The sequence below is a fragment of the Ischnura elegans genome, chromosome 11, assembly GCF_921293095.1.
Source record: "Ischnura elegans chromosome 11, ioIscEleg1.1, whole genome shotgun sequence".
Taxonomy (NCBI): Eukaryota; Metazoa; Arthropoda; class Insecta; order Odonata; family Coenagrionidae; genus Ischnura; species Ischnura elegans.
Window position 1 is genome coordinate 75,829,580 of NC_060256.1, and position 23,277 is coordinate 75,852,856.

The 23,277-nt window shown below is 37.6% G+C and overlaps 1 protein-coding gene across 2 annotated transcripts in view; it reads left to right on the top strand.

Moving 5' to 3' along the window:
• The window catches only part of LOC124167746 (protein doublesex-like), a 296,228-nt gene that overhangs the window by 80,259 nt on the left and 192,692 nt on the right, over window positions 1–23,277 (top strand). The gene's annotated exons all lie outside the window — the stretch shown is intronic.

Genomic DNA, 23,277 nt, shown 5'->3' on the forward strand with positions numbered 1-23,277 from the left:
TTAGTACGTAATATTACCAAAACTGTTCAAAGCCATAAACATAGCAATAAAAGCGACGATAATTTGGAATTTTATGTTTCAATTGTAATTTTATTTATCTCGACAATGGAGTCAATTTACCTTATTTATATTTCAGTGATATCTTCTTATAATCTCGTGAATTCATTTAATTCATTCATTCGCAAGTCGACTTGTGTCGACGTTAGTCGATTAATGGAAAGCACCCAATGCAAAGATAATTCAGGCACTGAACACTAAGAGCAACAACTTGGAGGCTATATTTCTTTTACAAAAATATATTAATATACTACTTTTTCGGGCGTGTGTGAACGATCTCAAAGCAAAGCTTACCATGCTAACTATTGCGGCAGGGCATAATGTACCAGAGGTCACGAAGAAGAAGAATTTCGTCGAAACGGCGTTTTGGGTCTGCGCGGGTCAAAACGCGACTCTTTTAGAGGAATTAAACCTCGAAAAAGATCCTTTCTCTCCCTCCAAGCTCAGGAGTGGGAGAAATCACCCAATGTACTAAGGCCGTTGTCAAAATAATAGGAAATGCTGTGAATAGGTTCCGCCTAGCATTTATTTAAGCCCATTTTTGATCTGGAGAAAAACGAATTCCCATATCTACCCGTTCGGCAAAATATCTCTCTAATTTATCGGACCTGAAAATATTGTGGGGCTATAATATGATGTTCTCCGTGTCCCTCCGAAATATATTCATTCTCAATTGCTCACGAAATCTAAGCCTAGCGCGCAGCCGCCGTGTCTCTGGCGGCTTCCAGCCTAATTTGTTTAATATTTGCGCATTAAATCCGTGGGAGTTTTTCACGAGCTTTTACAGCTTTCCTTTGTGTTTTATTAAGTTCACGGATTACTTCTTTCTGCACCTGATTCCGTATGGTCACTGCATATTGAAGATGTGGTCGGAGAAGTGCGAAATAGAACCTTTACTTTTCCATCCGAAAATCTTCCCCCACAATACGCTTGGCAAATTCTAGCTTCTTCAGGGTTTAATTGCTGGCTTCCAATCTCGTAATTCCGGGTTCACATTCCGGCGATGGCGGAGGTTTTTCACCCGATCCCTGCTTGAGGTGTTTGCGGCAGACACTTCTAGCGCAGCAATCCGTCCGTCGAATGGGACGTTAAGCCGTGGTCCCCGTGGCACCTATCGTCAAGGGCAGGCCGACGCCGAGTTTTTCTCCTCTCTTCCTTCCTGACCCTTCCTCAAGGCAGTTTTACATGGTTCACGGAGTTGCGCAATCTAACGTACGTGCGAAGGCGCAATCAAAATTGCGTCGTGTGAAGCGGTGAATTGCTAGAACACATGCGAGAATGCGTGGATGCGAGACGGCAAAATAGCCCCTGTTCTAATTTCGTTCATGCATTCGCGCAATTCCACGCCATTTTAGAAATTAATGCAGCTCTAACCTGCGCAATTCCGTGCCCCGTGTAAAACGGCCTTTATGCTGCAAAAAATTTAGCTGTCAGTCGCCCCCTCCAAATTCCTTACCAAGGCTTTAAGATCGAAAACGTGCGGTCTATTTAAACCGGCAAGGACTTCATAATATGAATGTGTTACATCACACATAGTCTTAAATTTATGCTTAAATTATGTTCAGTAAATAATTAACAGTTTCGTTGTCCGACTCGGACATCGTCCTCAGGGATTTCCGAGAACATTTCATGAAAATTAGCTGTCCGTCGCCTCCTTCAAATACCTTACCATGACTTTGACAGCAAAAACGTACTGTTTATTTTAATCTACAAGGGAATGCTCTCGACTTCATAATATGAATTAGTTCCATAAGACATAGTGTGAATGTGTTAAATTTATGTTCAAATTATGTTCAGTTAATAATTTTCATGGTGGTTGCCATGAAACCCTTGTGGTCACGATTTAGCATGTGAGGTCATCTGAGCCCATTCCATCCTATTCCATCCTAGCCAGATCATTCTCCACGGCCGTTAGTTACTCCGCCCGGCCGCCGCGAGACTGTGTATAATATAGCTCCTCGCGTAATAAATAACCTCAAAAAGCCCTCCGTACGTGATCTTCTGGCCTCTCTTTATTTTTTTAGGATGAAAACTCGCCGCTAATGGAATTGCGCAATTCAAGGAGTTTTCCCCTTTTTTTCTGAGCACGGCGGTCTGAGAATGCCCCTCTTGGAACACTTGGGTATGGATGACGGTTGCAATGGGGCGCGGGGTTGAATGTTTACGTTGCCCGGGGCGACGAACTGGCTGGACCAATGGGTGCGCCCGGTCGAGTTATCTTCTGCGTTTCCACATGCACAATGATCGGCCACAGTGGAGCTTCCCAGAGCCGTGGTTCTCAACACCCTTGGGTTCCAAAATAAAGATTAGCCATTTTCTGCCCTCAAATACAGTGAAAGCTCTCAATTAGGGTCTCTGACTGTCTTCGATAATGTGCCTGTAAGTGAGAGGTGTCCGTAAGCTGGAGGTGACCTAAAGAATACATTATTTAGAATTTAGTTCTCTTTAGGTCGCCTCTGGAGATTTTAAAACTTAATTTTATTAAAAAAACTTTAACTTTTTACACGGTAAATATTACCACGGAAGCATTATAGTTTGTAAGGATTTAAGCCAGCTGGATTTTTTTCAAAACTTTCAATTTTTGAAAGAACGGTCAGAAAACCCATGGCGATTGTGTCAGTGAAAGAATAAAATTCTGCTTAAAAAGTGCCCGTGTCCATAACTGGGAGAATACGTACAAAATATGTTCTATCCTTATACAAATGCGTATATTTCTTGCGAGGAATTGAACATCAGTCTTTAAGTCAGAGGTGACCATGAACAGAGGTTTCGCTGTAATTTTCACTTTTAAGGAGAATGAAAGGTTATTTTGTGTTTTCTTTTCTCGCTTTTACTTGGTAGGATCACGCATACGCCTATTATTTCTATCATACGTGTGACGTCATCCGCATAGGAGCAAACATTATCACTAATCTGGGATGCCGAGATTTTTTATAACTGAAATGCCTAAATAGACTGAAATATTAGCCTTGACTTGTGTAATTACCAGGTTTACCTTTACTTAATATTTCTCTCTCAGAGGTGTTAGACGTTTTTACAGGAAAATTTGAAATATTTGAAATGGTATTCTGATCAATTTTTAAAAGCATATTTTCAATTAATTTTTTGTGGGCTATCAAGCGTATTGGTTGAGCTAACTGGCGGACTATATTTTAAGATTCTATTTTCTTCTTGTAGCCGTTTTAAAATGGGTAAGGAAGCATTTGAGGAATTTTGTGACCCCTTTATTAACCTTGGGTAATTGCGTATCATTCTCATAATCTGTGGTTAATAATTATGAAAAATATTATAACAGTATGCTAGGTTTAAGCTACTCACTAAATTAACTTCAAATTTACAAATATGATTGAATAATCAAGCCTGACACGACAGTGTACGTTTAAGCTAGGTATTTGTTTTCTGCAAAGGCTAATATAGTTGTTTTTAATATACTATTTATATGTATGACTATTTAATAAATTTTCAATACTTACTTCAATAATCGGAGGTAAAAAGTTTTCTATTTTGCTCGAGCAAATATTAGTTTTGGAAAATATTTGCGTCTAAACAAAGTTCTTGTGTCATTGATATTGATTGATCAGTGTTTTCTTCCATTCGTGGAAAAAGTGATGTTCTCAACATGTTCCGGCCCTTTTAGCTCTAAAGTGCATTCCTCAGCTCAAGTGTTGGTTTTCGTCTCTTTGCTTGCCTTTTGAAACTGAGTTGCCGTTTCTCAGAAGGCAAGATTTTGCCGATGTCACCTTTTGGAAACCATTTCTTTTATCTTACCGCAAGACTTTTGCTCGTAACTGACTTCAATTTGTTGATGAAGGACGGCATTCTAGGCCAAATTTTTACCTTTTTTACCTAACACCTCTCCTTACATTAAGTTTTGATGAACCCATTACGACGTTAAGTGTATTTTACCGTAATTATCGTTGAAAATTTTTAAAATAACCACATTTTCTATCTAGATCAGGAAGCCGACTTTGGTTGCAGCATTCCTAAAGCTTTTTATGTTGCTATATTTAATGTTTCGAAGGTCACACCACTTAGAGCAATGAGCCTGTGATAAATTACTGAGGGATTTAAAGGACTTGAACAGTGCATTAGTCTATAAATTTACCCTGAAATGTGATAGCGTTGATGTTCAGTCACCGTCCTAAGTTTTCTTTTCCCCCTGATAATTAATTACCATTCACGCAGAGGTTTGAATTCATATAAGCCTTTCATGAGGTCTCGTCAGTTGACCAATGAAGTTTATTTTTTGGTTGAGAAATATATTCCGTGTGTCTGCTGCGTACAATGAATATCCCTTCGAAAAGACTCTCTTCCTCCTAAAAAATGCTTCAACAATCAACCAAATTGTGTCGTTCTCCTCTGTAAGCGCATTTCTGCTGCCTGGGGGCAAAATTTTCCTTTTCTTTCTAATAATCATGATTTTAAACCAGAAATGAGCAGGCTATATACAAAATTCTTTGAGGAGTCCTTCTCTGTTGCAGATTGAGAGGCAATCATTAACGCAGAGATTTCCAGACATTCATAGTGAACCTGTAATTACAAGTATCTTGTGGCCATTTCAGAGATTTATCGTATTCAAAACGGACATTAGGACAAGATTAACATTTTCTCTTATGTATTGTGGATCAAACTTCTGCTACATTCAGAAAACTCCAATACCGTTACAAAGGAGTTACTGTATCACGTGAATTAGGTGAAACTCATTCGTTTAAGAATAAGGTTTCAGCTGTCAGCTGAAAAGAGAAACTATTTTGTCAATGGAAAATATTTAGATTGATAAGCAATTATTTATAATTATCAATATCAAAATCGATTTTTGCATTGAATAGATGATAGTCTTTTTTTGAAATTGAGATCGAGGATGGAGGGACCCGCTTCCAGAATTATCCGTTATTTTATTGTGACATCGTTAGGACTGTGGTTTGATGTCCTGTTCTGCAGACAGAGTTGAGTGTAGTAAGTTCCTTCCTGGCTGCACTCTGAGGTGACCACGATTTTCCTAGTAATTTATTGATTTCCTGATTCAATCACGAGACTCCAGAATTCGGAATACGTGATTCTAACCAACCTCTTACAAAGTGTAATCTTTAGTTAGAGTTCCAAGATAGCAAGTTCTTTTTTCTATCAGGGTGACCTTTTCAGAAAGAAAATAGGTATCAGAATTGATGTACGAGAAAATAATATCGTATCTCGAATCAAAACAACTGAAGGAGTACCTCGTATTCAAAAAGGTTTGTATTCCGATTGCCAGACAGTCTCCCGTAAATAAAACAGTATTTCAAACAAATCGGACTCTCTGCTCCGGGCATGTTTTTTGGCCATTTTCAAGGGACAAAAAGTGTCATGGACGAGTGGTTATGACTTTAAAAATCACGGAGAAAGGGTAACAAATCGCCTCGAGTCACTAGACAAAATATTAAGCAAGCGTAGGCCTTTTATGGTTAAGTTTCGAAACCTGATTACATGGCACTGTTTCATGCAGTAAAATACAAAGAATCGAATTAAAAGTTTGACATTGGAAAGAGAAAACACTCAATTTTTATCATTTTAAGATTTAAAAAGTAAGAAATCGATAGAATGGTATTCCAAGGTGTTTTTTTCTGGCGTACATGGATAGAATTTCATCGGCACTGGCTTTATTATGCATAATGAGGTTATAAAGATTGCCTTGCGAATAAATTAGATTATTCAATTTGTGCCACGGTACATTTTTGATGCATATGTCAACCTCTTGATGAAATATATTCTGTATTTTTTTCCCCTTTTAAGGAAATACCCTAAGCCATTAATTTATTAAATAATGACCTAAGTAGACTCGAAAATATGAAAATTATTCCAAGATAAATTTTTTTAAAAATTCAGTCATTCACTCCACTTATTTCTTTATTTCTGAAAAGTAGTACATTTATGTTATGATAATTAATAACGTCTAGGAGTATGGGTCTGGGAATGAAATGCAAAAATGTTCGCCGACGTTCCGATACATTTCTTATATTTTTTCTTCAGGGCTATGAATAATGGTTAAAATTAATTAATACGCTAATAAAAATCGATATTAAAAATAGATTTTCATTATTATAAAAATATTTTTGTGAAAAACGATTTTTACAATAATTATTGTATTTAAAAATATATTGACATTGACAATCTCAGTAAAATTTATTTTTATTTTATAAAAACAAATTGATGGTAATCATGATATTTTTACTAGCCTGGTTACAATCGATAAACGAAGTGCAAATTAGGCATGTCATAATTCTTGTCTCTTCCTTTTCATTTACGTGCTTTTAAATTCTTTTTATATTTTTACTTTATTATTTTAAAAAACATTGTAAAAAATTTTCATGCCTTTATGTATTAATTTATTGTAATCATTATTCTTAGCCCTGAAGAAGATATAAGAGATACATCGAAACGTCGGTAAACATTTTTGAATTTTATTGTCAGGTCTTTACTCCAAGATGTTATTAATAATTATAACATTGAGTTCATGAAAAAGAAATCCATTAATGATAAGATTAATACATTAATTCTCTCAAGCCCAATTAAAAAACTTCTAAGGTTAGAAAATGTTAACAAACTCATAGATTTCATTTTATAATCCACGACATTAGGATTTTTACGTATTCATTTACTAAAAAAGCAATCAAAGTTTTAGTTTCCCACTATACTACCTTTCAATCAGGCACTGAAGTGCTAATTGAACCAATTTTTATTCCAAACTTTCATCTGAATCTATGCAGCAGCAATGCTAGGCATATACTGATCGAAATTAATAATGATGAAATGACTTTTTTCCGGAATTTCAATAAAGAACTCAATTTGAAACTTGTCGAGAGGTTTGATTACGAGCTCGGGATACGCCATTGAGGCATTTTTGTCATAGTCCATAGTAGTGCTCTTGTCCAGTAGTTTAAATTCAATTATCTCCAGTCCGAATGCACCCATAAATTTGAAGTCTTAAGAAAATCTCAACCCAAGTCCAGATGCTATTATCTCTTGGCGCCGCACGTTGTGAGCATTGTAGATCACTAGTTCTATTTGCATACTCTCTCTGTAATTGATTTTCTCGCGCAAGCAAACATCTCCTTCAGGCATTCATTGTTACTTCCTCGAGTCCGGCTTCTTATAGGACTATTTCGCTTATTCCTTGTTAGTTTGCAATGGATTATAAAACACTTTATCGACTACGGCTGTCATCTTTTTCCTGCAGATGATAATTCTGGTATTTCTCGGAAAGTTTCTTTATATATGCATTCAATTATGGCCAGTTTCTCCTGAGTGTTTTATTGTGATTTTTTCCTTGAGAGATTATTATGTGCTCAAGGCGAAAACTTATTTTATTGTTTCAATGGTGGACATTCTTGTGGAAGGCCAGTGAAGTCATGGAAAATCATGTATTTTTTTAAATGGAGAGTTCTGTAATACGGAAATTTCTAAGTCTGGAGCAATTATATTTGATCTCGGGGTCATGAGGTAATTTTTATGATTTTCCAATCATTTATATACCGTTGACCATGGTGCGCTTCATCAGTGTACTTAAAGATTAGAGTGACTTTGAGTAAAAAGTGCGGGGCATTGTTAATTTTAGCGTTTAATCAGGAAAAATAGACTTAACGAATAGCATTTTTTCAGATCCACAGCTTATATTTATGCACCTACGGCAGTCAAAAATGGCTTTATCGGTTTTATTTTAATTCGATAGTGAATATATCATCAGCAATTAATGGTCCTTTATTGTCGAAACCAAATAGCACATGCATTATTTCGTTTATGGTGAAAATACCAAGCGATTTTTCAGTGACTCGACGCTTTTGTAAAAATGTAAAATATGCGTTAGTATAAACTAAGTATTTTGTTCGTTTCAACGGCTTTAACCGACCACCATCGTTAGCCGAAGAGATAAGACTTCATTAGGCTCGCTTGGGGGGTGCCTACTCCCTGTACCCCCCGATAACGGCCTACGGCTTATTTTGGTCACTCTGCCAGTTCTTACAATTTTGGTAAACCCTGTGACGCAACTACGTATCTGCCTCCGTTGTTGAGGGAATAATTCACGAAATAGTGTAATTGCACGATTGAAAATTGGTTCCTCGACGAACCACGGGTGTATATTCGAAAAATTACAGTCTTGGAAAAACTATTTTTTTACCCTCTCTTGCCATCAAAAAGTAGAGGCAGTTGGCAACACTATGATGGATAAAAAAGTTTTGTTTCGAAATATTTTACTGCGGTTTCTTAAGATTTAGAGGGGTTCGTTTGTATGACTTTTTGTCGCGTCTCGTCTCTCTCACCCCAAGCATTTACATTAGTCAATCGGTTTGTCATCGGTGAAAATGTTTTATTGCCTATAGTATATAGATGAAGTGTAACACATATGCATGTAGCAATGTATCTAATGTCAATGATCAATACCCCGCAAGCCGCCTAAAAGGCTTGTGGCATGCTTGCATAAAATCACTCTTTATAGATCTCACTGGAGGCCATAACCATAGACAGCACTACATACAATCGTTAAGTGCCTTGCTCCAACAATATATGTAAACCTGGTGCCTTATGTGGAGAATTATTTGCTCCTTTCGCTTGCAAAAAGAACTCATTGGTATTAGGTTCATTTTAACACGAATGGAGTACAACTATTTCAACTTTAATCCCTAAACTATGTTGATCTAAAAAATCATTAACAAAATTTCGTTTGCTTTACATGTGAAGGCACATGTGGTAAATATTCCCCTAACTTGATAGATAATTTATTGTTGATCACGGTGCATTTCATTTCATGGTGCATGGTGCAGTTTCAATACTAGAGTACTAATCCCTGCTGTTACTTCTTGAGCGTTTCGTGTCTCCAATTCGAGCTAGTGTTTCCCCTGAATCGTTAACGATTCAACCGTGGGATATAGACGGGCGTGCGATTTAGTGAGGATGACGGAAACATCGCCCTTCACCCTTCACCCTGCTTAATTTCGAAAGATTTCCCGGGCGCGTTATGTATTTCGCCAACGCGAGGCCTCGCGATCCGACTTTTTTCTCTTTCAAACTCTCCTCGCGCCTGTTTTAATCTTTCCCCCTAGATGGGAGTGCGGGAAGGGAAGTTGCGAGACGCGCGAGAAAAGTGCAGTCGGATGTTTTCTTAGCGGGGGAGCGATGAACGACAGGCCCCGGAAGATATTGTGGGCGAAGATAGCTGGGAGTAAGAGTGGGGAGGAATGAGCTAAGCTAGCTTTAGGAGTAGGAAAAAAAGAGGTCTATACATCACTGAGGTCTGAGGGTGATAAAATGAAAAGGGATTTTCATCATGCTTTGAGGACTGCACTGATTTCCTGCCTACGTCTTAACTTGGTCTAAAAATAGGAATCCTTTGTTGACTTCAAGGGTTTAATAAATTTTAGTAGATATCTACTATGTATGTTTTTATAGATGATACATTAAGTTAATTTAAGGGGTGGGAAGCCAAGGGATACAAATGATTTCTTTTTCTAAACAGATTTAGGAACTGCATTTAGGTAAAGAAAACAAATCACATCAACTTGATATTAAGTAGTGCATATTATTTTCCGCTCGACGTCAGCACAGAACGTAAACTCACTCGTTTCCCTTGGCAACCAAGTTTTGCATATTTCCTTTATCAATTTCTGTGCCTAACTCTTTTCACAAATATAATTACTTGCACTCCATGGATTTTTACTTCCTAAATTGTGAAGGCATTGTAATTTATTTTCGTATGTTTCGGAAGTTTTTGGCCAAGTTGTTATCGGCAGATGTAATTATATTTAATCGTATGCCTTTTTCAGTAATGCATTTGCATATAATTTTATCAACCACTCTTAGAATTAAGTGACTCAGAATAACTCAAGAGTGGTAGCTCTGGCCAGTGGCGCAGGGAGGGAGAGGTTTTTGGAGATAAAATCCCCCCACAGAGCTCAGAGAAATTTTTAAGTATGATCTATTTTACTTAATTGGATTAATATTGCCTTTAGACTAGTGTAAGGATCAATAAAATATCCCTCAGAAAGCCGCAAAACTCACCATTTTGAACCATTTATCTTAAATTTATTTTTGGGGGAGGGGCCCCCGCACCTTTCGCTTACCCTGGCGGGTATTCCAAACCCCCTAACCCCCCAGTATTAGTGGCGCCAACCCCCCCTCCCAATCCTTAATTCCTAGTTGTGCCCCTAGCTCTGGCAGTAGCTTTCTTGGGACCAAAAAAGGGATATCTCTTTCCATCATTTTCTGAATCATGCGGTCATTCCGCCGTCTAATTCTTCATCGCTTTTTCCGCTGCGTTTCGTATTTAAAATTGAAATACCATAAAAAAACCAAACGTGGCGTTGCAGTCACTGTTAAATGTGCTACACACGTTCCAACCAAACCACCCAATCCGTTCCACCCAACTGTCGGGACCAACTACGTTAACTACGACGCGTCGCGACGGTTGGAAGATGTCGCCCGAGGAAAACAGTCGGTCCCGATGGTCGGGCGGTTGGTCCTGTCAGTAATGTGGCCATACGTCCGGATTTAGCCGGGACAGTCCCGGTTTAGACCTTTTTTGAGCGCGTTCCGTTGGTTTACGAAAATTCTCTGCAATGTTTCTTGCTACAATTATGACATCTATGTTTTTATAGTAACATTTCATAACAGAAGGCGAAACACAATATGGCATTATGTGATTAGAGCTTAGTTCGTCAAAAAATGAAAAAAACTAAAAAAAACTAAAAATAGTACATATCTAATTATAATGTTTGTTTTGATTTTACAAAACTTTTTCCATGGAGTGAGGCTATAGGTTTCTGGACTTCACTAGGGACCCCTACCCTGGTACTAATGTGAGATCCTGTCCCGGTCTACGCTAAAATATTCATGGCCATCCTATGTCAGACCATCTAACCACCGACCGCCCTACCCCGATTTCTGTGGCTTCGCAACGTCTATACCGTTATCGGCTATTTTTTCTATCAATTTGAGGTTTGAGGCTTGCTAAGCATCTCCATGAAACACTTCGCCCATCCTTATAATAGTAATGAAAAAAATATAATAAAAATAATGTAGGAATTCATTTCCATCCAATTCTCGGAGCACGACGTTGCAGTAACGTTTTTCCTTTTTACATTTGTCAACAGCGTTTTTTATTTAATCATTAAAACCGAAAGTTGGTTGGGATATTCAAGGGTAGACCTCAGCTCCGACCAATCCATAAATGTAATAATTTGACTCATTCGGAGTATGGGGCCAGTTCTTTTGCCTGTGCCACATGTTATTTTTGGACATTCGAAAGATTCAACCAACTTTTTATTTATGTATCTTATTACTAGGATAATACCACGCTTCGCGCTTTTTTCATTCGAAAGAACTTTTTTTATTGAAACTATCTTTCATTTTTTTATTTCAAACTCCAGTGTGCGAATTTTTAAGCAAATTTTAAACCTCTCCTGCTCTCAAAATTTCACTCCTTTCACTGAACAACTTATTCCCGCGTCAGTCTATAAATCTGCGAATATTCAAGTGCGTGTGGTCCTTCGTCGTCGTCGGTCAGACTTGCCTTCAGACGTCGTCGAGGTGGGAGTGGTGCGTGTCTTAAATGTCCGGCGATTGGAGTGAGGAGCGTGGGCGAGGAAGGAGGAGGTTCCGGCGGCCAAAATAGCTCGCGCTCGGGATGCGCCGCTATCTCAGCGCCGCGCGAAATTACCAACCCCACTCGCCAAAGTGAGCCGAGGAAAATTAAGGTCCCGAGCTTAAGAGGACGCGCGCCTCCTTCTCGAACCGCCGTATTGTGTTTTTCTTGGTGGCGTAGTTCTCGCTTAAATTCCATGATATCGCCTTGAAATAATCGACGTATGCCATTCAGACCTTTGTCAAAATATGACTGATCTGCCTGACCTTAGAAAATCATAATTTTTTTAAAAATATTCTAGTGGTTAAGGTAGGATTAAATAGAGCAGTTAGCAGAGCACCCCGGCCTGTCTCCCTCGTTTATTTCCCCCTTTATTAATTTTATTTATTTGATTAATTGTTCATGTACAGCATTTATACCAATTTACAGTGAAACAGCAAAAACCTCCATTCTTCTCAATACCGAAGGATCCTGACTTTTCCTCTCCTCCTTCTTAAGTGTTCACGTTTCATATAGGAATATAACGAGTAAAATTTTATGATATGAATTATAGAATGGTTTTATCAAGATTTACTCATTGTATTCTCAAAATCTGAAGATGAACGCATAAGTTTTAAGGAAATAATCCATCACCAGTCGAGCTGGAAGCATGGATCGAGTATTCAAATGTTTAAGTGGTTCAGGTCTTTGTAATGGGATCAGTCTCCACTCCTAAAGTCGGGGTTCGGAATCCTTATAATCATTGCTTAAAAACCTGAAAATCTCTGGTGCTAAGCGAAACATTTTATATCACGCCTAAAATTTCCTACAACTGTGAAAGTTAATGATTAAAAGCAACCGATGTTTAGACTTCTTTTATTAGGCTTCATTTTATGGAGTACCTCATTCAACTGTAATTAACTTGACGGCGATACATGTAAACGCTAACGCCAATTGGTTTTGGCTCTAAACATGCCGAAGTTGATGAATAGATATAATTTATTTCTTAGTTTTAATTAATTAATTTCTTAGTTTAAAACAGTATTTTTAATCACTCGCTGAAATGTGTATCAACATCTAAGGACCTAGGCATTATCACTGACGATAAATTAATTTTTTCTCCGCACATACAATCCATCAAGTCTAAAGCTATGTCCCTCTTAGGACTCCTGTTCCGTTTCACTGAAATTAAAGACCCGCAAGCTCTTCGAACATTTTTTTCGTCTATCATTCTTCCAATTCTTACCTTCTCTTGTCCCATCTGGTCTATCTCTTCACAAACCAACCTCTCATCCCTGGACTGTGTCAGCAATTTCTTTGCCAATATAGTAAAAAATAGAATACAGCATTTACGCAACATGTCCACTAATGCTATTCTCTCCTCCCTCTTCATCCCTAATCTCACCCATAGGCTCACAGCTGATTTAAAACTTATTTATAAGATTCTCAATTCCACCATCGACTGCCCTGCATTGCTCTCTTTTATCAATTTTAAAGTTCCACCCCGCCCTACCCGTTCTCATCCCCTAATCCACATGCCCATTCCGAGACTTTCACTCACTAAACGTTCGTTTTTCTACCGCATTACTTCTGTGTTGAACTCATTCCCTCCACACATCGACCCCTTTGCACTTCCATTGAAATCCTTCATAAGCCTTTCCCTATCCTATCTGTCACCGAAGTAGTCTGTCACTGCAGTTTCTTGTTGTCCTTTTGTTTTTGTAAATGTAATTATTTTTTTCTACATGTTATATTGCGTCTTCGTCCTCTAATTTATGTATTGTTACCTGGCCACTATAAAATGGCAAGTATATGCTGTATGTGGTTATATTTCTTTAAAACAAAAAAATTAAAAAAAAATAGTTGATAGTTTGGAAATTTGTAAATTGCAGGTTAAGAATGTAGAGTCGAGGGTTTGAAGTACTTTAGTGAAACTTCTATCTATTATTCGTATCTAATAAGATGCATACAATGCTTTGCAGAAAAAATGACGGGATGACCTGTATTTATTTTAATTATTCCTTTCGAAGTAAAAACTGGTGCACTTCAATGCTTCAGAATGTGTGTTTTTCATCTAAAAACGTATTGCATCGTATATCAAATATTAAATATTATAATATATCAAATATTTTGCTTATGATAATTAATGCGGATATGAGGAGTTTCTATCTAAAGTTTAAAAAATATTATTTCAAGGAGCAATTTGCATGCTAAATATTCCTTAAATGGAAAGAATATTTTTTTAGATTCCTAAGTCGGAACGTGTATCATATCTCGGATCTGCATCTCGAGTGAATCAGAGTAGAAGCTCCACACTCTTTTGAGTCCTCCCTATGTTTGTAGAGAAGGCGATAATTGAACGTGGATTAGGCTTAAGACACACTTTAAACCCTTTGATGGCGACTTTAGGGGGATAAATACCATTAAGAAGAAAGCCTTTTCTTTGACTCCCGACTCAGTGGAATTCAAAACAGGCGGGAACGGTTGAAATGAGAGTAAGGGGGGGAAGTCAATTTAGGGGAGAGCAGTTATTTTTTTTTTCGTTTTAAAATGCGCGTGGGTTGTTAGTGGGCTCTTTGACCGCATGATGGCTCTGGGGCGTGATTCAGTGCTCGTGAAAATAAGGCCTTCTCTTAACGATGCCGTAAATGTTTCTTCTCGCGGGAAGGGGATCAGTAGTGCGTATCCTTCGTTGACTCGAAACTGTGGCTTTATTATATTTACTAGAAAAATGATGAAATTTCTGGTGGAATAGCTTGTCGCGTTAGTTTCTGAATGGTTTCATTTAATTTTTGAGCTTTTTTAAAAACATTTCCCTCACAAAAAATGCGTCTCACACGTGCCTGTTGTCTGTTGAAAGGTTGGAATGTTTCGTAATCAGCAATAACTTAACTTGGCGTTAGAGAAAAGAACTTTTTGATGGCTTGCGAAATGTTTTCCTGCAATGTAATTCAAATGTAAGATTAATATTTTGACAAATGATAATTTTCCCCTCTGTAATCCAACAAATTACAATGAGTGTTTTTGACTATATATCGTTTTCTCCACTTACCTAACGTTTGTGTTCTTTTAAGAAATGCATGCTAAAATGGTTGTTCATGTGGAATGAATCATGCAAAGGGTTTATGTCGGTGGTATTTGAATATCCCATTGGCTCTTGATTGCGGCGATGGAGCATTTTGCTTATCTTGCATTTGTGATTTCTTATAAACTATTATAATTACCCAAGTTTAACTATAATTTGAAATTGAAAACCATGTATTTACATTACTTCTTCATTTTCTCAAAATATTTCTTCTTTTATGTATTTTCTGTGCTGCCAAAATTATATCATACGCGAAGAAAATATGTTACACACTTTATAAAATGTATTTGATACTAATTTTCGAAAATAGAGACCGATTATAATTACTATGTTAAATTAATGAAAGGGAGGCTTCTAATCCTTGAAAAGGTCCTGTGAATGGCTGCTAATTCGCTGGCATTGTGTTAGCTCTTCATCTACCCCAATCTCTAATGACAGTTTTTTCTCACACTGGGCTCAGTCGAAATTACAATTTTAACCACGTAAACTCTATCATTTGGTATAAATAAATATATGAAAATGTCTCCTGTTTTAAACATCTGATTCGTTTAATAAATGCTATAGATTAGTATTTTCGGCCAAGCTTACAGCTACATTTAAGAAAAATTCTACTTGTGGTTAAGTGGTGACAGAGGATATTAAGTTTAAAATCGGTTTGTTATGAAATGAAAAGACACATCTTATCTGAATGGCAGAGTAAGTTAGCATTTATGGTCAGGGAAGGATTCCCGCATCTCCTACCTCTTAAGTTCTTTTTTTTTTTAGATAGAACCTCTGCTTCACACCTCGTCCGTCCTAACCTCTTTGCCGTTTCTAAGTGTCTCATTTTGAGAAAATTTCCTCGTGACTTAGCGAGTTGCACTTGTGAAACTTTCTTATCCTCTAATCCTTCTACATCATATTGTTGTTCCGTTTCTCACTTCAAGTCGGATACTCAACTACTATCGCCGCAAAAAAGGTAGAACACTGTACTTTAAGCACTTGTACGAAATTCTGCCGAGGCTCCATAAGGTTGTGTCATATATCGTTTAACTCATTGTTTGTTCGACTACAGCAATGCGTCATTAAAAATTGTTTAAACGTAAATGTTTAGCTTCTACGGTCGAAATAGTGAAGAAGAACACGCGAAAAACAATGAAAACGGTGAAACGGTCGTCTTCTTCATCTTGTTACGGGCAAAATATTTGATTTGTGCATTTCATTCTATTTTTTATAGATAGAACTACATCTAAGCATAATAAAGAGCTTTTTAAAATTACATTTTATCCATTCCTTGATTTTTCAAATGGTCGAAAGGAGATTTCAATTTCCGAAGTTTAGAATAGTGCATGAATATCGATGGTATGTATTCTATATGCAAAAAATATTTATAAACTTTTCATTTAAGGAAATGTTTATTTTGTTCCTCTTACTTAAAAATATACCACAAAGACGAAAATCGCCCCGCGGAAATGCACGCTATGAAAATGGCGATTTTCTTTGTGGGCGTATTTCGTCTTTTATTTTAAGGAATAAGACTCATTCCAAGCAGTAGTAAGTAATAATAAGTAGTAAGAATATCGAAAAAGATTATAAAAAACACGACTGCCAAATTTTCGAATTTGAGGATTGGAGGATCATGAATAATGTGTATCAATCGAAGCAAAGGTGAACAAAAAAAACCTGAATGCGAATAAATAGCATACGGCCCTCCTCATCCGGTCAGAACTGGAGGAAGCATCCAATATGTAGTTTTTCGATTTAAGCTCTCGCTTAAATGTACCATGCACAATGATGATTTTTCTATCATATTTGGAGAATATTTAATAATTTTGCTTTCACGTGCATAGCGAAGTTAAAATTTGTAAAGATTTTTATATTAAAGCTACATGCAATGAATTTTAGGCCACATGAATAAATATAGTAGGCATGTTACGTAGACTTCCAGATGCATGTGTGTATGAGTGGTCAGATGAGGAGTAATTGAAAAAAAACCTTCCATATCCTAATCTCTTTTGAGTGCCTAGATTATAATCATCATGGTGTAATATTTGAAGAAGGCTTTCATTAATCATCTTTTATGGCATCACTTAGAATTGAACACGAAATTTTGCTGATAACTAGTGACCGAGAGGATATTTTTTGTGCCTTCAATTTTCATTTAAATTTGTAAGGGTGTGATATACTTGTATCATGTCTGTTCAGATTATTTCGATCGTATACCAGTTTGCATATTTTATCTCCTCTTAGCCATATGCTTCTCACGTGCCAAGTGTATCATTCATGCCTTTTTTGTGCTCTAGGATATAACAGAAAGAGTATACGTTATAACCGCTTTGTTTTCTCTTCGAAATTCCTTTCTGTTAAATTTTTAACTCTGCATTATGCGCAGAAACTATTCAGTCATGTACTTTGTGATAAAAAGAGCTTCTTGAATTCGTGTGAGGAGTAAAAGTAGTGGAGGAAGTGATCTGATAACAGTTGTTCTTTTGGGCGCATTTTGTAAATGGTATCCGTTAATGGATGAAGCTATTGAAACGAGATTGAAGCAGCAATTCAATTGCAGTTTCATTAAAAATGAAATGGAGTTGCATTTGGTGCATTTTAGTTTTTCTCCTCGAGAATTTGGTCGAAAAATCGCAGCTCATTGGAAGAGCTTGTTAATTCACTGGTTTCTGTGCGGCTGTTTATTTGGAGCTCATTTTTATAGATTTGTCATTATTATCACATTCTAGTAGACGGGTTGCTCTTAGTGGAATATTACTGGGATATGACTTTTTCTGCTGGCAGTAAACTGATCTACATGTAAGGTGGCATGTCAGCTATGTGTAACCTTCAAATTCTCACAATCCCTGTCCCTTTGAAGTGAGAAATGAGATTACATACTTTGAAAACATGAGATAAGATAGTATACAATGGTATATGGTATAATTAGCAAAAATTAGTTTTGATAATTCAATTTTGAGTGGTATATGAAATTCGTAGTATTTCCGTTCCATCAATCCGCAATATACGTTTCAATGTGCTTCTAGGTATTTGTTGCAGTTATTTTTATTAATTTTGTGCTGGAATAACTGTAAAAGTGAGCCTAAGAAGAAAAGAAAGTGGAGAATATACATCGGACTGTAAAGTGGAGGACATATTAATTTAGGCCTCATCTATTGGTGTTTGATATATGGTGTCGATTCTTTCCCAAAGGTGATTACATATTATGCTATGGTACTGGATACTAACAAATTCCACTGCGTCTTTGATTACTTAACATGTGAAAATTAAGATTCTGTTTTGGTATTTTAGGGGAGGATGTCAAGTTATTGATGCTATTGCACCGTCGCAATGGTTAGAAAAGGAGAAACGTTTGAACGAGATTTGACAGGAATTTATTTGCCTCCTTTCATTTTTTTTCGTGGCTGCAGCTCATATCAGATGAAGACGTCAACACAGCAAATTTTATCGCAATTTTTAATCGCCCCGGCTTACTCCTACGCTGTGGATGCGACGATAGGCCGTTAGTCAACTTCCAGCACACTCATGTCAGCTTTTTCAGTTGGCCAAAAATTTTGCTGAGCCCACAAAGAGATAGGAGTCAGCGAGATGCATCAATGGTCTATTCTTGACCAAGGGGCTGATAAAAACGAAGATCATGGTCGCACGTGCGAATTACGCTGAGCGTACAACGACTACTGAGCTATGAGCATTGAACGCAGATAAGGTAAAGAAAAGGGAGATCGGGTTGGTGTGGTGGCTAGAGTGTTGGCTTCCCACCTCGTTGGCTTGGGTTCAAATCCCGGTGATAGCAGAGAATTTTCAGAGACTACCCCATCCCTGCTTGAATGCTATGTGGAGGACATATCAAGCGAAACACTCCGGCCGTCGGATGGGACGTTAAGCCGTGGTCCTATTGGCGCCTTTCGTTAAGAGCAGCCTAATGCCGATGCCGGGTTTCTCTCCACCCTTCCTTTCATACCCTTCCCGCATAGTGCAAATGACCTAACCTGTCGGTCGCCTCCTCCAAATACCATACCACCGTACCAGGCATAAAAATGACTGCAACGAAACGCTTGCAAAATGGTTATGAATTTAATAAATACATTTTGGATGAGAAGATGGTGAATTAATATAAAATGAACTGCATGTATTATAATTTTTTTTAACAATCCTGAGATTTATGATCTTAGGTTTTCCCGGCGTATCATGTGCAGAAAAGTGTATCGGGTTTTCCGCCGATTAATGTTCTCCATGTCTCCCGACAATTCGAACAGCGACTTGCTGTTCATCTCCAGGGAATTTTCAGTAGACCCCCTGAGGATTAATAGCAAGTCGCTGCTCAAAACGTTTCTGCTATCCTGAGATTGGTTTGAGGCGGCTCTCTACTTAAGAATTATTTCGGGAAAGCTGTCATTTCGAAGTTTATTAATGAAATAAATAAGACAATGGCTAAATATTGTTGCACTTATTGCATTGAGTCATCATATTTCGTATTAATTACGATTGGATCATTGTTTATCATCTGTTTAATGAAAATAGTCTCAAATCATGTCTCAAGTATGACGCAAGTATCTTACATTAAGATTAGGTATATGAATAAATGTCCTTATTTTTCTCCCAAAAATGCTCTTCTGCATAGGCTATGTCTGGTTTTCTTTCTTCTCTTAAATGTGTGGTTTTTGTAGTTCAAGTTATAGATTACGCGTTTCCCTCAAGGGTTCTTCCATTGGGATCGTAGCGATGTCGGGTAATTTTAATCGCAAAATAATTCATATCTCTATGGAGTTCAGGCATTATTTCTTCGACAAAAAGGAGGAACGTAAAAATGATACTTACCGAGGGCAGTCCAAAAATTTCATGACGCCAGCGTTGAGGTTTAGGCAAATGGTTTAGGAGTCAGTCAGTCGCCCTTGATATCGAATCAATCAATGTCTCCGGTTATTAGTTGTACATGCACATAATGAATGTATATCGCTTGACCTTTCAATTGTCTTCAAGTCGTTGTAGATAGGTCGACAGCTATAGTTTTTTATTATCAACCAAATTTCGTTCTCAGCGTTTTGCAATTGTATTTTTTAATCATCATGCTATAGAATATTTATTAGCTAATACATGGCCAAAAATGCATTATCCTCCTCCAAACATTGGCCTCTAATCATGGATAAGTGTTTGTTGTCATTATTAGATTAGTTTTCAATAGTGAGAGGCTAAGTTTACTGGATATGTGTAACTGTCTGACAGCTACTTCGTTCCTTGTACTTGATATTGGTGTTCCGTTCCTCGCGTCGAATAGGGTAATTAACTAGTGGGGAAATCCAAAAGGAGAAAATACCGGCATTCCAATCGTTCATAGCTATTATAACTCCTGATCATGCATAGTGTTTATAAATCGAAACAATAGTGAATTAAAAACCCTCAATAAAAATGATTTTCGCAATGCGGCTATGTTCTCTTCCGGCTATGCATTTGCTCATTTAAAATTATCAAACTCTGTTGATGTCAAAATGCTACGCGAAACGCTGTTAAAAAATTGGTAAGTTTTAAGTAGTGTAGAAAAAGACTAATCTTCAATAAATTCAAGATAAACTGAAATGTATAGCTGTTTATTTCCTTCCTGCATTTGAAAAATTTACATCTGCTAGGATAGGTAGGCACGTAGCAAACGGTCTGTGCCGTTTCTCTCGTGCGCGAGTCTATTTTCACTCTTTCCTATCTCTCTATTCCCTCTCTTTTGTCTAGTTTTATCTCTATGCGCTTCCAACCCCTTGTTCCCGCCTCTCACGGTCCCATTCGCGAGCACACGACTGCGATGTATCGACGGTAATCCGAATCCTTTTCGCGTTCGGCGACGTATGCACACAACGGTCCACGGACTTGATTAGGATATGCCTAGGGTGGAAAAAGAGGCGCTTATGGATTTCATGCCGTATTATGGGATGGTATGGATCTCAAAACAAAAAAAATTGGGCAGAGGTTCGAAGCTGTGGGGTTGGCAGAAAAAAGTATTTAAAAAAGTTTTTTTCAGCAGATGAAGGGGAATCGACGCATTGAGGGGGTGGGGGAAGGTTAGAACTAGGATACTATGAGGGAAGGGGAGGTTGAGGGAATTAAAAAAAAAGTTAAATCCTCGGAAACGAAAGTCATTCTTCCTTTCCCGTTCAATTTTTTTTCAGCTCGTTGCTACGGGGATGGACGTAGGAGAGAGCATTGGGGTCTGATGGAATAATTAGACTATGAGTGCGTAGTAGAGGGGGTATTTTTTTAGAGAGAGAGAGAGGAGGGAAATGGCAGGGGTCATCACAGAGAAGAGGACTTTATAAAACCAATCCCGGATGCCGTGCCCGTGCACTATGATGTGCTCGGGTTGAGGTGCAGGAGGAAGAGCCAGGGGGCGAATCCTAGTAGCGTTTTCTCCACCCTCTTCTCCAGGGGCCGAGGGCAAACATCATACCAGCACCATTTCCGTGTCTCTATTTTTCCTTCCCCCAACTCCCCCCATCGTCCACTCCCATGTCTATCTCTAGCATCCGTGAGGATGTATAGCGTAGGGTATGGAAAACTCATTTTGTTCCCTCTAGCTGAGGGCACTGTCGGAAGATGGCGTAGCACCCATGAACCCTTCCGTTAAAAAATGGGATTGTTTGCTCATGTTGGTTCTAAAGGTTTCAGATTGAACGATAGGGTTACGGTTTTTAGGTACCGAGATGATCAATCAGATGTATACGTATGGGTTTTAAGCTCTAAACCCCGTTCACTACGACCTAACGTGTAGTAACTTCACTTAAAACGATCCGGATGAATTGATGACATTTTCCTTCAATCACGGCCCAGAGTGCGCATCAATCAAGAAATTGAGTTTGTTGGACTTGCTACAGTTTTCATCATCTCTGTACAACAATCCAAAGATTAGTTTGACACAGCTCTCTTCTCCCTGTTCAATTTATTTTTTTCGGTGTCTTCCATTTTCGCCATCTACTTGTCTTTCAACTACTGCCCTTAACAATGGTTTGTATATCTCTCATTTAGCCTGGTTCACACGTGGAAGTTGACTGCAATAGCATTTGCTCAAACATGACATTTCGCTGCCATTATCGGTAAAGAAGTGGCTCAATGAGGTAAATATGCTGGGTTGTACGGGTAGAAAAACGGTAGGAATGACTGCTGAAAATGAAATATTTTCATTAACTCTTCATTGTAAGAAAATAGTATAAAATCTTAGCTTATAAATATTTTTCTCATGAGTAAGCAATTTAAAAAATTAAATATTATCAACTGTATTTTCAGTTCACGTAATTAAATCATTGCTGCGATAAAGTCATGACGATAGATTCCAAATGCGTGAAAATTTGAACTGCTTCAACTTCTTAAATAGGTCGAATCATGACTGACCGTATTCTCCATCATTACGTAATATCTTCGTAGTGATATGCAGTCACTGTCCTCGCGCATTAGTAGCTGTTGATTTCTCTAACAGTACACTTCGATAAACTAGGCTTTAGACAAAATTAACTTCAATGTCGTTTTTTATCATTTCCAGAGAAATTTAATCGTTGCTTAAGTAATGCCAACGCCAATTAAAGTTGTTGTGAGCAAACAGACGTTCTTTTCGAGTTTTCAACTTCGTAGTAAAGATATATATTTTTTTGGAGATGGCTTCTACATAATTTCAATCAACAAGCATATATTATCATTAAAAACTAATCCCTTTGCAAATATGAGGCACGAAAAATGATTCAGGTCGTTTCATTGCAACTGGAGTGATTTTTGCTCATACATCATGGAAGGGATCATCAAAAAATATGACATAATGTCCTTTTGAAGGGTAGTGATGAATGACCATGCCGTCTATTGTACGTTGTAGGTGGTTTATTAAACTTCAGCTTACTGGGGAAAATTGGTGGTGTAGATAATTTTCTATCATCTCAAGATGTTACACTCAGTGATTACTATACCTTGAGCAATGCACTCCCAAAATCCTCATCTTTAAAGTAGGATATCACTCAAGAATACATAACAATTATCCTGGAAAATTTTGAAATCTAGGTAAACTGAATAGTGGACTCACAGGAGGGGCTCAGCTCCCTACCACCAAAAAGGAGAAAATAGACTGCAGTAGATCATTTTCACTTTATTCATGAAGATAGTGTGTAAGAGAAATTATCAGACCTTATCTTGGTTTTAAAAAAAATCAGTACCTCCTCAGTTAACATAGCAAACGTTCAACATTGAGAAAAAACAAGGGAAAATGATGAATCTGTTAAAAAAAGAAATGTAGTTGATGGATCGATCAATCAGTAATATCATGTGCGCTTTGTTACGCAGTAATTTCATGTTATTGGGTAACGCTAACGCTACGTTTGTCTCTGAAATAAAGATAGGTTAACCTCCATTTTGTGGGGCCTAGCAGAGCAGCTAATTTTATGCTGCAAAGTAATATTTACAGAGAGCAATGAAGCTTTCTGAATCTCTCATAAGCATGTAATTGGTTGTGTGCGTTACGTAGTGGATGGTAGTAAATTGGTCTCCAATTTTTTGAAATTGGTTTAGTCTTTGCGTACCTTAATTCATATTTTCCATT